Source organism: Sciurus carolinensis, chromosome 10 (assembly GCF_902686445.1).
Source record: "Sciurus carolinensis chromosome 10, mSciCar1.2, whole genome shotgun sequence".
NCBI lineage: Eukaryota > Metazoa > Chordata > Mammalia > Rodentia > Sciuridae > Sciurus > Sciurus carolinensis.
Genome location: NC_062222.1, coordinates 109737494 through 109756496, shown reverse-complemented (window position 1 = coordinate 109756496; position 19003 = coordinate 109737494). Strand labels below are relative to the sequence as shown.

At 41.7% G+C, this 19003-nt stretch overlaps 1 non-coding gene across 1 annotated transcript; it reads left to right on the top strand.

Moving 5' to 3' along the window:
- Positions 1-11057: 11057 nt before the first annotated feature.
- Trnam-cau (transfer RNA methionine (anticodon CAU)) lies at positions 11058-11126 on the top strand. Its single transcript has one exon. It is a non-coding gene; the product is annotated as a tRNA-Met (tRNA).
- The last annotated feature ends 7877 nt before the right edge of the window (positions 11127-19003 follow it).

The following is a 19003-nucleotide window of genomic DNA, read 5'->3' as shown; positions in this document are numbered from 1 at the left end:
AAGTAGCATACCTACTAACGCGTCCTCCCTGACTGAGTCAGAGCCAGGAACCCTGCATAGGTGTTCATCCTTGAATGGGGAGTCCTCTGTACCTGCTTCCGCTCTGCTCCCAGGTCCTCTGCTGGTGACCAATTGATGGGGATGTTCCTGGACCTGAGAAATGTTCAAGGGACTGATGGTGACAACTGCAGCTCAGCATAGGTAGGGACTTGGGAATAAAGAGGGAAAAGGCCTGACTCTGGTAAGGTCAAACTGATTGATATCACTCTCTGTGTTTCAATTCAAAACAGAATCACAGATTCTATCCTTCTCTCTTATAGAACAAGGATTGCAACTTGACTTTATGCCCTATATTCATATTACAGAAAGGAAGTTGGGGGCCAAAGGGAGTAAATTATCGATATAATAAAGCATAGACTCCCACAAAAAAGGATCAGTACCTCATAATAATGGGGACTTCCTGGTTTGTCTTGTCAGCCCCCAGGAAGGAACTCTCACCCTTCAGAACCAGTTCTCAGGAAAGGATCAGAGAGTAGTTCTTTGTTAACGATTGATTTAGTACAGGGATGCCAGAAGACATAAGTCCAAGTGGCCTGTATGGTGTGGAATAAAAGAAGATGCATCACAAAGATATGTGGCAACCGTCATGTGTGTCAGTGTTAGGGACTGTGAAGAACCAGAAAGGGTTTGACCCACCTCAAGGGACTTCCCTGGTGCTAGCTGGTTTTCATACAAGTGTATGAAATCTTTCAATTTACAATATAATCTTGAAGCCTGACTTTTCCTCATAAGAAACTTCCTGATATTTAAAATAATTTTTTAAAAAGGCAAAGAAAAATGTTAGAATCCAAGCAGCACAAATCTGTTGGCTAAACCACAGGTTACCCTTGGACAATTACCTTTAACACAAGGAGTCTGTGTTGTAAAACTTCTCTGAAGTTGTTATATAAAGAAATTGATATCACTTTATCAACTGGGAAGACTTGTGCAGGGTCAAAAGAGTGAGAGTTGGAAGAAATCAGATCAAAATATCCAAAAAGAAAGAAAGAAACAGCATTCAATATCTGCATTTTCAGTCTAGGTTCTTCAAAATAATTTAAAATAGAATTGCGTATGATCCAGTAATTTCACTTCTGAGTACTGATCTAAGAGAATCAAAAACAAGGCCTTGAAGATATTTGTACACCCTGATTTATAGCAGCATGCTCACAATAGCTAGAACAGGAAGCAATGCAAGCATCGGTTGATGGAGCTACATGTGCCCTGTTTATTATTTCCCCCATTTCACCTTAGCAGTTCTTATTAATTCTTGCTCCTGATTCTTAATTTCTTTCAATTTGGGGGACTTCTTTCCTTAGTTTTGCAGAATTTCTCATGGCAGAGTCTCTTAATTGTCCTATGTTCCTTCTCTCTTTTCTTCTATTAACTGAACCCACTTCTAGTTTTGGTGAAGTATTTTGTCTTACCCCCCAAATAGAATTTACACTCCCCAGTCTCCTTGCTCAGTTCCGTGGTGAGCTGGAAGGCAACAGGACAAATGTCAACAAATTGACTTGCTGTCATTGTTGCCTAGAAAATAAGTGATGACACTAGATAGCTGCTTTAACCAGACAGCGGAGGTAGAAGTTTTCTTTTTTTTTCTTTTCTTTTTTTTTTGCAGTACTGGGGATCGAACTCGGGGCCTTGTGCTTGCGAGGCAAGCACTCTACCAGCTGAGCTATCTCCCCAGCCTGAAGTTTTCATTTTTTAAGTACTGTGTATTACAGTTCTGAATCCATCTAGTGGAAATAGCCTATCCTAATAAGGGAAAAATGTGGAAAACCTCTATAGAAAGAGAAAAATGACTTTCCTGTTTTCTGAGGAAGAGTGAGATTGACTGAACCAAACAGGACTTTCCATACTCAATTTCAGTTATCCTACCCTCAGAGGAACAGGGAATTTAATCTGAAGTTCCCAAAATGTCAATAAATGAAAAAAGCAAACAAATTGGGGAAAATAAACATTTTAGACTTGGAGTGGGGTGGGAATAATTACTGTGAAATATGCTAAGTGCCTAGCTTGGTTTCTGGTGGTTTCTTGGGGTTTTAAGATTTCATTTTCATGATTCATTGGCCACAAATCATTGAAAATACCAAGAAGGAGAAGACGCTGTAAGCTACATGCATAAATCCCCCTCAGCTTTTAATAAAACTCAAATATTGACATTTGGAAGGATTAATTCTTTTCCTTTTGGTAACAACAATCAACCCCAATAACATTGTTAAAAAATATAACTCCTGAACATAGCAAATTAGGCAACATTGTCATTTCATAAAAGGGGCACCATACTCCCTATTTCAATTGCTTGTACAGAAAAGAAGCAAATGTAATGTGACCACATTCTCCACCATGAAACTGGAGTTGAAGGATAGTACAATAGAAGAAGCCCTGCCTGGGAGTGTCTGTCCCGCTGGGCCATGATGCATTCCACTCAATAGGCTAGTGTCCTGCTAAATGTTTCTGGGTAAACGCTCTACTGGAATTGCTTTCAGAAAAGAATAGAGATTTTCAAATCCGAAGTCATACTATGGAATAGAAAATTCCCCTATGCTTGAGCAAAGACAGCTCAAGAGAAAGATGATGGAATTGTAAGTTACTGTAAAGGCAATGCTTGAGAAACTCTCTCTCCACATCTGTTCCGTAGGATTTCTTTCTCCCCACCCCGCCCCCAGAGGTAATTCTCAGCAACCTCCTTCTAGAGCTAGCTTTGAAGTCCTCTGCACACCTGTGTAGATTATAAAGCAGGAGGCAGCTCTTCCACACCCAAACTCTAGGTTCACAGCGTGTCAGTTAAGACATGCCCTCTAGCAACCTGTGTAAAAGTTAAACCCAAGCTTGATATAATCTCCTGAAGTGGTTCAACCTTGCCTGGATTTAGCACATATTCCCTGTGCTTGAGAAGGGGAGAGTCTCTTTTTTTAGGTAGAACTCTACTTTTAGAAACACATTCCATGGGTAAACGCGCTCTTGAGAGAGAGAGCCGCTCTCTGAATATTATGGAACTGTTCTGGCCAACTCATCTGACTGCCTCTCATTGGTTCTTTGCTCGGGGGCTAGGTGTGATAAAAGTCTAAACACTGATAGGCTCCTCCACCTCTTTGGTTTCCTGGCTTTTGAATTAACAGGTCACTGACAGTACTGGGGAATAAAGGAAGGGTCAATTTCTCTTTCTAGCATTGCCTGAGCCATAACCTTTACCCAGTTCTTTCTCTCCAGGGACTTCTCAGGCCTTGTCCTGTGTGAAGTTTTGGGGCTGACCGTGTCTCTTGATATTGGTGCTAGGCCGGAACTGGAAAGGCCAGGACAAATCACTGGGCCCTGAGTTGGATTGGGTCAGGAAACCAGGCAGCTTGGGGTCAAAGGGCTGGCCATGCTGGCGGGGCACAGACAAGGGAAGCATAGCAAGAACTTGACTCGGAGCCAAATGCTTGCCCTAGGCGGAAGCACCTTGCCTGCTTCCAGCTGCAAAGGGAGGGACGCTGGGCTCAGCCAGTCTGACCTTGCAGGTGTGGCAGGGAAGTGGTAGCACCTGGCTCAAGAGGGCCTGCTGAGTGAACCACAGGCAGGCATGTGGTTCTGATCCAGCACCACTCCCTGACCCCATGAAGGCAGAACTCCCTGGCTCCTTCCTTGACACCCAAGGGCCCCTCTTCCAGCCCGCCTTTCAGTCTGGCCTCGATCTGTGAGCCTGGCTTTGCCATCATTCCTGGAGAGCTCCTAACTTCACCCTCTGTCTAGGATCAGTTCTGCTCCTGTTCCCGAGAGCTCTGATAAGGAGCCTCACCTGCTCCTGGCTACTGAACAAGCAGAGTTCTTTCCTCCTCAAGCCCCAGACTACTTACTATTTTCAACCCATAGTTAAAATGCATCTCTAGGCAGTAGGCACTTTCTTATTACCACCAATGCTATTTTCTTTTAAAAGACAGTTTTCTGCTAGCCTAGCCTCTCAGTCTCTAGTTCTCGTCTTTATGCACAGGAAAAGTCATGATAGCAGGAGACTTGACCAGGATCCTCAATGTACTCATACCCCAATGAAAGATTCCCAGGGGACATTTTCTCTTTGTTCTTCCACCATTCTCTGGTAAGCAGATTGGGGCCATATGTGAGTCTGTGGACCCTCATTGGAGGGAGTCCAACACACTGCTTTAAGATTCCTTTTTCCTGATCCCCAGGTTGGACCCATACCACCTTCCCCACCAAGCCTGTCCTGCCATGCCTGCCTCGTGACAAGGGCTCTAACCAGAAGATGCTGAAGGTAGAACTAAGATGATGTCATATAATTTTTGCTTATAAATTGCATTTCCTCCTACTATTATATTTTCTACTCCTAGAAGAGTAAAATCTCTATCGTGCCCATTTCAGATTTTCCCAATTTTGTGAGCAGAGTTTCTCTTTGGTGTGTGTGTGGGGTGGGGGAGAGGGGTAGCATAAATGCAGACAATTTGCTTGTGGTTTGAGAGTAACTTGGGAGCTCTGGAAACCTCCTAAGAACCTGGCCCCTGGGATAGTATGTGTTCTGTATTCTGTATCGTCTCCTCCAGGAAGTTCTCTTGACCGTGGGTACCTCTTATGTCCACTTCCAGTCTGTCCTGTCACACCAACATTATCATTATCGACACCATCCTCATTACTAATGTTACTCCTCCTGGGCTCCACCCCAGAACTTTCCTAGGATACATGTTAGTAGGGGAAATTCAAGTTTTATTGACTTGAAGCTTAAAGGAAACTTTAAAAGGAAGAGAGTACAAAATTATCTTACCATTACAAATTTAAATGTATATATACATAGTACACATGTGTTAAATGTATCTTATATATTAAATATGTCAAAGATGCAAACATAACTTAAAGTCCCTTACCATGGCTTTGGAAGGGTCTACATACAGCCAGGGGACTGAAGCTTAAGCCCATTAGCTCCACGTTAAGTCCATCCCTCTGTATGAACTTGGAAAGGAAAATCCCATGCAGGCTAGCCAGGAAGATTTCTAGTCAGAGATTTACCATCTTCTTGAAGGATTTGGAATTTTTTTTTTTTTACATGCAACTAAAAGTTCCTATGGCTTATGGTCTTAGAAAACCTACATCTACTGGTGAATACAACAGAAATAGCTTATTTTGGTTAATTAGATTTTTAATTAATGCCTCACCACTTAATTAAGAAGGATTCCTTGGAGTAAAACTTTTCTTAATCTTCTCTGCCTGATATCAGAGGAAGCAACGAGACAAGGAATGTGACCTGTATTGGTTTTTATTGAACCAAGAGGTTTTATTATCTTTATAAATAATATCAGAATAAATTCTAATTTCTTCCAATAAAACTTTTTCATTCTCTGAGATACTTAGAGCTCTTTCTCTGAGATTCTGTTTCATTTTCATTATTCAACTTATTTTAACTTAGTAACATTTATTGAGCAGCTACTATGTTCTAGGCACCATTGCTGATTGATAATGTGAGAATAGAGGGGAGAAGGAGAAAGAGAGGGTGCATGTTAGTGAGCTTTTTGTTGCTGTGATGAGAATACCCGACAAGACAACTTGGAGAGGGGAGTCTCAGAGATTTAGTCCGTGCTCAGCCGACTCCATTGTTGTGGCTCCAAGGTGAGGCAGAACATCATGGTGGAAGGCATGGTGGAGGGAAGCTGCTCAGGACATGGCTGCCTGGAAGCAAGAGAGCAAGGGGAAGGGGATGAATGCTTTCAGTGCCCCAGTGACCTACCTGCTCCTGCTGGGCCCCACCTGCCTACAGTCACCACCCACTTAATCCATTCAAACTAGGTGGGCTGATTAGGTTACAGCTTTCACAGCCCCATCATTCACCTCTGAGCATTCCCGCATGGACACAGGAGCTTTGGGGAACCTCAGATCCAAACCATAACAAAGAGCAAAAAGGAGAGACAGGAAGGAAAGGAGGGAGGGGGTATCACGGCAGCAAAACCACAATTCTATCCTAGGTCTGATCTCGAAAAGTCCACAAGCTTTCCTCTCTACCACACAGGCCTTCAGGCCACCAGAGTGTGTGTGTGTGTGCGGCCCTTAAAATGACTTCTGAGAAGGAAAGTGTTTGCCGGTGTGTAAACCGTGTGGAATGTTGGAAATCATTCTTATTTTGTGACTTTTGCCCCTTGTGGATAATTACATGTCAGTAGGAGCAGGTGGCCAAGGCCAGAGGAAGTCACACACAGCCTCTGGATTTCCACACTGTCCTAGCAGCCACACTGATCTCCCCTGTGTAGGGATGATACAGACTCAGGCTTCCTCTGCACTTGGCCTCCAGAGACACACTGGAGCCCCGTCTGCCCAAGGGTGGAACACTTTCTTGTTCTCCTTGTTCAGTCAAATCAAGACTGTGATCCTCCGAAGACATGTTTACTAATGAAACAAGAGAGGAAATGCAAGAATGGTTCCCAGAAGACTAAAAGTTCAGGTAGAGCACACTTACCTGAACTGCGATTGAGTCACAGCCTTGAGGTAAACTGCTAAGTTTTGTTCCTTTACCCTGCCTATCTGGGATGCATATTGAAATAAAATATTTAGGGTTTTTCCTCCAAAGTAGATTTGGGTTGACAAGTTTTCTCAACCTGGTGAAAATCTAGTCCCTGGTCTATCTGTTGACCCCTGCACTTTCTTCTCTGGCTCTGAGCTATGACAAGTTCTCTCATTTGCAGCCAGGTTCCATGGGTGACTGACCAGCGTGGTTACACAGGGCACCTGTGTCCTCAGAAAGTCCTTTTTTTTTTTTTTTTGCGGTGCTGGGGATTGAACCCAGGGCCTTGTGCTTGCAAGGCAAGCACTCTACCAACTGAGCTATATCCCCAGCCCTCTCAGAAAGTCCTGAACTTGGGGGTTAATGCTCTATAGTTGGTGTGTTGAAATTCTTAATAATTTTATCTTCAAATTTATATTTTGGGCATGAAGTCTGATAGGACAATGAAGAAGGCCTAGGAAGCGGGCCTCAGCCTCTGCTTGGAAGCTGTCCAGCCTCCTGATGCTGGGCTGCCACTCAGGGGTAGGTTTCCATCCACCTGTTTTCCTTTCCTGGACAACCTGTCCCCATCTGGGTGTCATCACTCTCAGATACCACTGTTGTTTTCTACCCAGAGGGTCTTGTTGTAGATACAGAGAGTTGAAGGTCCAGTATGCACACCCTGCAGTGTCTTGGGGCAGAGTAGAGCCCCAGACTGGCAGCACCACAGTACCTATACAGGGCAGGTGACATTGCAGGACAAGCCTTACCCAGCTGCAGAGGCTGCGATATCCTTGGGAGTCATGCACACACTGTGGGTGGGAGTGAGAGGCCATGGGGAAGAGGAGATGCCTGCCTCAAGCTGCCCAGCCTCGGCAGGGGATGGTGTGTTGGGGGCGGGGCACTGAGGCTGAGGACCTGCAAGCTCACAAGCCCTGAGTCAAAGGGCAGGTGAATGTGAGAGTCAGCACCTGCCCCATTAAAAGTGTTTGTGCTGCAGCATGATATTAAATAGCAAATTAAAAACAAACAAACACAACAGCCTGAATAAAGAACACCGCAGAAGGACAGTATTTTGCATTTTGACACCTTTAATATACTTTTTTTCTGCTCTTTGAATAGGTAGCTTTGTGTTTTCATTTTATACTGTATCCTGAAAATTATGCAGCTGGCCCTGTTTGCAATTTCTCTTCCTGCCATGCTGCTTGATCCTTGGGCTGAGGAGACCTAGCCTATCTTGCCCACAAGAAGTCTTTTCTGTTGGACTTCATGCCAGTCTACAGTGACTGTGCAGTAGCCGCCATGACCCATTACTCTATAATACGATTGACCTTGGGCCCAGACTTGTTTTTCTCTGAAGTATGGATTGTCCAGAGCAAATTTCCTGGCCAGCCATGATGGTTTACCCAGTTTCTGTTCTTCAGAGGGGGGAACCTTCTTCCTGTACTACGGTTTTGTTTAATTTTGTGTTTTGAGATGGAGTCTTGCTATGTTGCTCATGGTGGCCTTGAACCCTTGGACTCAAGGGTTCTTCCAAGCTGGTTTGGTCATCCATGAGGCTGCGGAGGCTTGTACAGGCTGCCATCTATGTGGCAGAATCTGACTGCATTACGCCATCCCCTCTGTCTGCTAGAGGACTTGCTATCCTTTTATCTTCAAGGTCTCCTGACCTTCACTTCTGTTCCCTTCACTTCCTCTGTCCTTCTGGGGGAAGTCTCTAACAAACAGCCCATTGGCAGAGCAGACATGATTGACATTCCTTCTACCGAATGAAAGGCCAAGGACTACTTGCCTTGGGTTAGCAGCCCCACCCAATTCTCCAGCATTCTTTTGATCATCTGTTGTCATGGGCTCCCAATGGGTGTCCTTCTCAGATCCTATCACTACAGGATTCAATATAAAGACACTTCAGTATGCATTAAGAGTTATAGTAATAGCTTTCATGAGCAAAAAAGAAAGGGTTTATCACAAATGAAAAATAAAATATGATTTCTTACACTGGCTTAAAAATGATATAAGCACACACATTATACATATAATCGATGTCAGATATATGTACATATATCCATATAGGTAACATTCCTTACATTATTCTGGAAGTGTGTATATATATATAGATATATACACATGTATATATATTTAGTCATTTAGTCATCACGACAATTCTATGAAGTATGTGTACTATGCTCTAATTCCCATTTTTCACATAAGAAAATTGGAGGCACAGGACAAGAAAAGAACTAATTCAAAGTCACAGAACTGGTAAGTGGTAGAGCAAGCATTCAAGTCCCTGCCCTTAACCCATTCCAAGTTGGAAAAGTTCAGAGGAGAAACAACGGAGGCAGGGAAGATGTCCTGAAGAGTGGAGGACCCAAACAGACGTGAGAAGATGGCTGAGCTTTAGAAAGCTGACACACACGCTGACTGCCTCGTCCGTGTTATGATTAGCTGCAGACCCAACACATCTTCACATGTGGGTTTGACCCCACCCATGTCCCGCTCCTGTTTCCTGAGACCCTTAGGGGTCTCCACCTGGTGGTGAGGGATGCCTGCTTTCCAGCATATCTCTGCAGGGCTTCTGCAGTTTCCCCAGTACAGTTCTCCCTGCACACAGAGGTTCTGGCCCCGTTGCCTATTGGGCCTGCAGCCTGCTCTGAAGCATGGTCTGTGATAGGGCCACACCCTTCCCAGGTCCTGTGTTGGCAGAGGAGGACATACCTTGGAGCAAACCTGATGCTTTCCTCAGGCTTTGATGTAAATGTGTCTCTGTGCCATTAACCATGCTCCAGACTCTTCAGAAGAACTAAAGCCAGGACTACTGCCCTCCAGAGTGTCCCTTCCTTGTGTGCCCAAAGCTTTTTGCATAAACTAAATAAAGTAAATGGATGTGTAATTTATTTTTTAGCTATCTAGAGAGATTCTCAGTTGGCCATTTCATCCATTTAATCTATTGAACGAGACACGTTCAACTATTTACTTGGAACAAACCAGATCTATATTAACTGCTTAAAATGTGCACAGCATCACTTTGCTACCAGTGTTGATTAAGGCAACATGAATATCCCACACTGACCCAGGCCACAAGCAAATGTAACTAACGGGAACTCATCATTATCTGTATCCAGAAAAGCCTCCACTGCCTTCTCCTGGACCAAGAAGACATCAGAGGGAGATCAGGCATGGTGGTGTATGTCTGTAATCCCAGTGACTCTGGAGACTGAGGCAGGAGGATTGCAAGATTGAGGCTAGTCTCAGCAACTTAGTGAGGTCCTAAACAACTTAGCAAGACCCTATTTCCAAATAAAAAATAAATAAATAAATAGAAATGGGCTGCAGATGTGACTCAGTGGTTAAGGGCCCCTCTGTTCAATAACTGATAGAAAAAAAAAAAAAAAAAAGGCAGAGGGAGAACAGAGACCAGGGACTACGGAAATAGTTGCAGGTATTATTCCTTCTTCTCACTACCACCACCACCAGCCCTGCTGTGGCTGGAGGGAGGCTGGGATAGAACAGCTGGAAAGACACTGAAATTCTTCTCTCCAGGGAGCAATTGATCTCAGTCTATTTAAAAAATAAAAATCTTTGTTTTATAAGGCTTTAAAATCCTTCAACTACAGGAGGTAGGAAGGATAGGAGGGGACAGAGGACATCGAGGCAGTGAAACTATTCTGCCGGGTCTATAAAGGTGAGATCCCCAGCACCCAAAAAAAAAAAAAAAAACAAAAAACATAAAGGTGAATACATGTTGTTACATATTAATCAAAACCCAGCACCAAGGGTGAGACCTCATGAAAACCATGGTCTGGGTGACCCTGTGCCAGTCTAGGCTGATGGAGAGCAAAAAACATACCACGCAGGGGTGGTCTGTGGGTAGCTAGGGGTTGGTGGAGACAGAGGGGACACTGGAACCTCAAACTGCTCCAAACAATAAAGCTTATCAATCCCAAAAAACCAAAGGCCCATGTTCTCTTAGATATGCGGATGGTAACACACAATAAGGGGCAGGGGAGAAGAATAGAAGTTCATAGGATTAGACAAAGGGGAATGAAGGGAAGGGAGGGGACAGGGAATTGGAAAGACAGTGGAATGAATCAGACATAACTTTCCCATGTTCACATATGAATACACAACCAGTGAAACGCCACACCACGTACAACCCTAAGAATGGGAAGTTATACTCCATGTATGTACGATATGTCAAAATACGTTCTACTGTCATGTATATCTAAAAAGAACAAATTTTAAAATTTTAAAAATAAAACTTATTAAACTACAGTCACCCTACAGTGCTACAGAACCTCAGAATTTATTTTCCCCATCTAGCTGCATTGTTGAACCTGTTACCCAACCCCCCTCTATATACTTTATAAAGAACTAGAAGACTAGAAAATGGTTCTGATTAGCTTCCAAACACAAAGAAATAATAAATACTGAAGGAGATGGAAATGCCAATCATTCTGCTGTGATCATTACACATTGGACACATGTATTGTACCCCCAAATATGTAAATTATTATGTGTTGATTAAACTTTAAAAATAAGTGAAGTTGGGCTGGGGAGATAGCTCAGTTGGTAGAGTGCGTGCCTCATAAGCACAAGGCCCTGGGTTCAATCCCCAGTACCACAAAAAAATAAAATAAAATAAAAATAAGTAAAGTCGATTGATTTAAAAATTAATCATCTAAAAAAATAAATAAATAAATAAATAATAAATAAAAATTAATCATCCTCCCACCCTGTCCCACAATAGAGCTGCAGGCCTGAGATGTTCTCAGGCTCAGCTCTGTTGGCAGGAAAAATTGTCCAGCAAGACGGTATTTATGCTGCTCCCTCCCAGGAAGCTACCTGAAGAGTCAGGCTGATGCGGCTCCAGATGTGCTGGGCAGCCACACATTATGCTTGTAAATCACATTATTCACAGTGAGACTCCAAGGATATTCATGTGGATGACATACTCGGTGCTGATACAATCTCTAGTGATTTGGTGAGAACTCTTTAAAAGGCCCTGTAAAGTTTTTAAGACATAAATAGGGCCAGTGTCTTATAGTACCTAAATACTAAGTAGTACTTTGACGACACTAAGACAGTCCAGGTTTCAGAGGTACCCAAATTAAAACATCCAGGTGAACATTAATTCTTGCTAAAGGAAAAACAACCAGTTAACACCCTGATGCTGACAGCTGGAAATCTTGGTGATGTAGCCCATGCACCCCAGGCACTATCTTCAGAAGATAAGTGACTCAGAGTCTGCCAAGCCAAATTCTGATTCATGACCCACCCCTTCCAACTCCACCACCCCAATGCCCCCAAAAGAAAAGTCAGTACTTCCCCGAGCAGCCCAACCAGAGTCCAACCCTTTGGGGATAAATGTCAACCCTGTTTCTAGTTGTCATAGCCAAACTCCCACTTTCTGGAGGTGACTGGCCCCCCTGGAACTAATGGGTCTTCCAGACACGACCAGACAGTTCTCTGAGATAGAGTGAAAGTTAGGACCCAGTGAACATGAAAGCAGTTGAAACATCCGGGCCAGAGGGGAGAAAATGATACACACACAGACACACGCGCTGGGTCCTGCATTAGGCGTCACATCTTCCATCAGCTTCTGTCATCTGCAGCCCAACTCAGGTGAATCCACTGGCTGGTTTGGTTTTTTTTTAATCCCATATTTCTGATAACATTTATTGCACAAATATGGCACATATTTTATATACATTTGTTATAAATTTCATTTTCTGTTGTTCTACGCTCACATGGAACATGCAAGACAGACCATACTGGGCCACAAAGAGATGAACATGGTACCTATCACAGTAAGTGCTCAAAACCCTTTGGCTCTTAATCCATTCGTTAAAACTAGAGATAATACTAACCATTTCTCAAAAACCGTGGAAAATGTTCTTGGTATTTGGCATACATTAGCTCTAATCCTATAAACAACCTTTACAAAGTAAATATTGCTATGTTCACTTCCAGGAATTCAATATTAAAGAGTCAGCAATGTCCATATGGTAACAGATATGGCAATGTTTCAGTAAGCTATCCTTGGTAATAATGATAATGGTAATAATAATAGCATTATTATTGCAATAAATAAGACTTTTTTATCATTTACCACATGTCAGACTATTATGAGGATTTACAAAAATTACTCATTTAATCCTCATGATAATTTCATTAACTAGGTACAATTACTATTCCCCATTTCATCAACGAGGAAACTGAGGCCCAGAGATTCATTAACTCCTAAGTGGCTGTCTGGCTCCTGAGTCTGGGTACTTAATCTGACTGAAGCAAAACCAGAAGCCTATTTTTGTTTCCTTTTACCACAATACTCTTTTTAAAATATTTTTAAAATTTGTTTTAATTAGTTATACATGACAGTAGAATGTACTTTGATACATCATATAAAATGGAGTATAATTTCTCATTATTCTGAGTATACATGACGTAGAATCCCATCAGTCGTATAGTTATACACACATATAATGTCTGATTCTACCATCCTTCCTACCCCCGTTCCCCCTCCCCTTCCTTCACTTCCCTCTATCTAATCTAAAGTAACCCTCTCTTTCCCTAACCCCACTCCATTGTGAATTAGCATCCACATATCTGAGAAAATATCTGGCTTTTGGTTTTAGGGGATTGGCTTATTTCACTTATCATGGTATTCTCCAGTTCCATCCATTTATTCGCAAATACCATAATTTCATTCTTTTTTAAGGCCGTCATATATATATACCATCATATATATATACATATATATATATATATATATATATATATATATATATATATACCACATTTTCTTTATCCATTCATCTGTTCAAGGGCACCTAGGTTGGTTCCATGGTTTAGCTATTATGAATTGAGCTGCTGTAAACATTGATGTGCTGTGTCACTATAATATGCTGATTTTAGGTCCTTTGGGTATTGACCAAGAAGTGGGATAGCTGGGTCAAATGGTGGTTCCATTCCAAGTTTTTTGCTGGTTGAAAATTCTATTCACATGTTGGGGAAGAACAGATATGTCATTGGCCTCTTTTCTTCTGAAAGTCAAGGTTCCTCAAGGATGATTTCCCATTATTGATTCTCAGATTGTTTTCTAAAGTTTTCATTGTTGTTTTTGAGCCATTGTGTGTGCGTGTGCGTATTACTATAGAAAACAATTGGAAGTTTCAGGAAACCATAACCAAACCCACTTCTAAACATCCTATCATCTCTTAACATTTTGGCATGTCTCCTTCTCTGGGTTCTGTTTTGCCAAATGGAGTCACGTGCAGTATTATGTAGCTCCAGAGGCAGACATGTTACCCCAGGGTTCTTCCTGCCTTACTTCTGCATCCACAGTTCCTTCTCTACGTTGGCATGGAGAAAGTTAGGAGTGGCCAACGTTCCGAGACCAACCAAAATTTTCCTACTCCTCTCTCTCCTTTTTCCACTCAGAGTGATTTCTTTTTTTGCTCATTTTTAACAGTGACATGTTTAATAAGAGCTGAATGACTATTTTCCACAATGAAGAGTTGGAGCCAACACACAGTGTCCAGAAAGAAATGGCACAAAGGAATCCTATTTAAGACCAACTTCGTGGCCCAGGCAGGTGCCCTCCTTACCCTCCCCTGCTTCCCCACAGCTTGGCACACATTGCTAAACTGTTTGCTAAAATCTCTCTCTCTCTTCCCCCTGATTTCCTACTTTGCCCCAGGTCCTTGGCTACATGAGAACAAGGTGTACATTTACCAGGAGGCAGGTTATAAAGTAATGAATTATCATTTTTATTTTGGGTATTTGGCATGGGATCACCCAAAAGCTTGTTTTTCCACAAACACGTAGTGGAATCACCAATTAATAATCCCACTGAGGCAAGAACAATGTGAGGAGCATGTGCTTAGATTCAGCAGATAATCAAGGTCCGATTAGATCTCATTCTTTGCATACAGCATTCAAGAGTTTCATTCTGGCTTTCAAGCAAGCTGTAAAAGAGATCACTTAAGCACATTTTTTTAAAAAGTGATATTAGGCACCATTTGTGTGACATGATGCAAGTAGCAAAATGTTGGTCAAGTTTCAGGCAGGCAAGTTCAGGAATTTCAGCAAGGACAAATATCATAGACTTGGGTCTACTGCAGAAGGGCTGTGGCCACCATTCTGCCCAGGCTGTGATGATGAGTAGATAGACCTCTTCCTACAAAATGCCAACTGATGGCCCCAAGAGCCACTCTTGCAAAATGGCAGCAAATTGTCAGGTATTCTGTTTATGGTTCCCAGGATGCTTCACTTTGCATAAAGTGGAGTCACCCAGCAAGAAAGTAATTGAGTGGGGTGCAGCCAAGCCAATGAAAAGCCACGCATTGAAGAGATTGCCACCAGCCCCAGCCCAGCCCAGCCCAGCCCAGCCCAGCCTAGCCCAGCCCAGCCCAGCTCAGCCCAGCCCAGCTCAGCCCCAGGCCAGGCTTGGCCCCAGCCCCACCTAGTCAAGCTACTGATTGTCTTCAGGGAGGGACCCAAAGAATACTGTGCCAAGACCTCCTGTTAGAACTTGTCATTCCCAAGGACTAAGCTGGCCACTGCAGGGGCTTGTCTCTTGAGGCTATAAGGGTACAATTAATTGCAACAGCTGTAGCTTAATGTGTCCCTAAGCACCTTGTTGATCTTGATGGTAATGACAACAATGGAAAAAAATAACATCAATATATCTGAAATGCCTGAGCATGTTTCCCCAAGGCTTAGTGGGGTGTGGTTTTTTACCTAATAATGCTGGGATCACATGAAAACCATACTAGTTAATTTTCAAATGCTAACAATGATAGTTGACAGGTATATGATGACTATTAATGAAGAATTCTATGAGTTTCTGGCCATTTCTTTACTTAGTATTTTTAAATTAAGCTTATAATTTCTGCCATTCGCAATATTAAACACAAATTGCCTGCTTTGAACTTAATACAACACATAGCACATTTCTGAGGTTTTATTTAATGAATCGAATAATGTTATGTATCTTTGAATGTTTGACTACTTATCAAAAAGTTTAAAAGTTTTGAGATGCAGAAAAATAGCTAACCCACAAGTGAGAACTCTAAGAAACACAGAAAACAATTTCGCTGAGGCTTAGGAGAAGAGATGGAATGAATTCTGACTGAAGTACAAGTTTGAAAAATGGAAGGCAGAGAACTTGGAAGAAAGAACGCAATCGCCAAAAACAACAAAAACACAAATGAAGAGATTCTGAATAAATAGAAATATAAAATAAGAAAAATTCCCAAGCTGTAATCAGTGAGGAAGAACATGGCTTAAGCAAATTCTCCTATAAATAAGAATAAGATATGGGATGGATACCATATAGAAACATCAAATTTCACATGATAGAAGTATTTCACTTGATCCCTGGTGTATCAGAGACTGGCTAGTGCCACCAACCCATCTTTCTCCTCCTCCTGCACACACAGCTAGACATTTCCAGACTTCCTTGCAGTTAGCTGTGACCACATGACTAAGTTCTTGTAATGGCGTGTGGGTCAGAAGCAATGTTCACCACCTCCAGACCCGACCCAGAGCCTCCCAGGCAATTCTCTATGTTCTTTCTTTCTTCTTTCACCTGCTAGCCAAATGCTGAGGACCAGAGGGAGGACTTGATGGCTCAAGGATGTGAAGAAGTTGCTAAGTGAAAGGACCAGCCTCCTACCATGTTGGACTGCAGTGTGAACAAGAGAGAAATCTCTGGATTGAGCCTCCCAGATATGGGGCCTGTCAATTAGCCCTCTGACACAGTCATCTCCTGGCTTGCTAAAAATGAGACACATACAAAGCAATGGACATCCATGCATAACAGGACACAACTCTGTGACCACCCCGGTACAAGATGGCTTCATTTAGTCAAGGACAATTTTACATTATTCCTTCAAAGGTTTGATTATTGAACCTTTTAACATCTTGGACTAGTGAAGAATAAGTGCCTTCATGATACTTATGATAAACTATTAAAAACAAATAAACATATGCCTATTTATTAATAATGGCTATGTATATTAAATGTAGTTATAGACTTTTAATCATAAGAAATTGTTTGAATTAATATACTGCAAGAGTGAAACACAGAATCTTCTTGTAGATTATCTTCCCTCAAGTCTCTGTCTTCTTTCCTGTGGGAATTTTCCGCATGTCTGTGACTTCAATTACAATCTGTGTGTTGGTTATGATCTGATCTCTAGTTTCAACCCAGATATGTATCTCCAGCCCAGATTTTTCTTGAGATTTGAACCATATATCCAACTGCTTTCTGGGAATTGGGTGCCTGACATAACAAGCATTCAAGTGATAGAGTCTTTGAACCACAAGGAACTAATAGTCATCACCTTTACTGGATATCAACCCTCTCCCCACCACCCCTTTTTCCTTCCAAAGAGAACCCAGTTAGGGTCACATGTCTATGGTTCCCCACCAGATATCCCTTGGGGAAGCTGACTCCACTTCAACCCTGGGGATGGCCCATTTTGGTCAAAGATAATCTGGTTCAGAAGTAAACTTGAGCCAACAAGATGCAAGAGTAGTCTGCTGGGACGGTTCTGGAAATGTTTATTTACAATGTTAAGAGAGCTATAAGGAAAAGAGGAAAGGAAAAGGAGTAAATCAGGTGTAGGGTAGAGCCCAGAGACCAAAGACACACATGCCTTGCCATTGAAGGCCTGGGTTTGAATCTTCCTCTTACTAATCATGTAACCTTTGGCAAATTACTTAGTCTTTAAATGCCTCAGGTTTTCCATCTATAAAATGTATTATGAGGGGAAAATGAGTTAATGCATGTAAACTGCAGGTGCACAGCAAGTACTATAGGCACTTGCTTCTATTATGCTCCTCTCCATGTTCGCTTGCAACTGACGCCTCTGTCTTGCTCTCAGCCTGAGGATGAAAAGAACTCCATGGGTCCCCCAAGCAAAGAAATAGATGAGTCTCCAATGAGACTCATGTTTGAGTCCAATGGCACTTGTGTGAACTTTGCACTTAGTCAGCCCTCAACCCCACTCAACATCCTGCTGTGTAGGGTGATAAACCCCCTTGCTGCTCCAGCCTTAGCGTTCAGATTAACTTCTCACTTACAGCTAAGTACATCAGCTTGACACATTGACTAGTGCAGCACTTCCTGAAACCATGGCGTTTTAAAAAAATGAATAGCATGGTAATTCCAGCAGCTCCAGAAGCTGAAGTTGGAGGACTGCAAGTTCAAAGCCAGCCTCACTAACTTAGCAAGGCCCTTAACAACTTAGCAAGACCGAGTCTCAATTTAAAAGAAAAAATTTTAAAAGGCTGGGGGTGTGGCTCAGTGGTTAAGTGCCCCTGGGTTTAATCCCTGGTATATTTAAACAAATTAATAGCATGAATAATAAAGAATAAATTTTTCTGATTAACAGTAGAAGCATATCAGATAAGTTTAAAGTCCTTTCTGATTAATCACCTCTCATCTGCACCTTCCTCTTCCCCACTCCACAGAAGTATCCACAATAACATCTTTTGTATGTGCTTTTAATTTCCTTCTTATTTATTTATATAAAAATATCTGTATACAAAGAAAATACATAGCACTGTTTTGTATGAGTATTAATGGTTTTACATGATTGAAAACCTATCTTTCTACAAAGTTGCTTCTTTAGTCAACAATATATTTGGAGAGCTAGATATATTATTAGATAAACTTCATTCCTTATAACTGTCAAAATGTCTTTCAAAGTATTAACATTCCATAGTCTATTTAACCAACCACCATTTGATGGACTTTCAGTTCTTTTCTGTTTTATTTTATGTTTTGCAACCACAGACCATGCCAATACTAAGTCCTCAAACCTACCTGCTCGTCAAAGCTACTAACACCAGCTTCATAAAAGCCCATGATGTCATATGCTTTTAGTGAACTGCTACTTTTGTAAGAATGTCTACATTAATCCTTTTAATATATTTCACCTTGAGGTTCATTTTGTCTAATATTAACATTGGAATACTCTCTTTTTGTTGGAATTTGCTTAGTAAGCTTTTTCCATTCTAGCATTCCAGTTTTTGTGTCATTATGCTTTATGCTATTAAAAAATTGGATAGTTTTAAATCTGATATTACTGCACCTGATTTTTTGTGCCCCTGTGTGTCATTTTTCAGTGTATTTTCTACCAATTATATGACCTTCATAGGAGAAAAATGGAGCAATCACTCAGTGTACCACCTTGACTTAGAAGTTGTACCAACCGTGAAATCTTTTTAAGTAAACGATCTAGTGTTAAAGTTGTAATAGTATGTGTGTATTAAAATGGTGTTAGAATACTCCAAAGTAAATGGATTATTCTTGAAACTACCTGATGGTAACTAAGAGTGGTGGCTTTGGTGAGATTTTCTCTTCTTTTTTAACAAAGATTTTCTTTAAGGGTTAATAAAGGAAACCCTTAATTTCATTGATTATTAATGAAACAAAATCACTAATAAAGTAAAGCTGTTAATTTCATTTGAAATAAAATGTTAAAA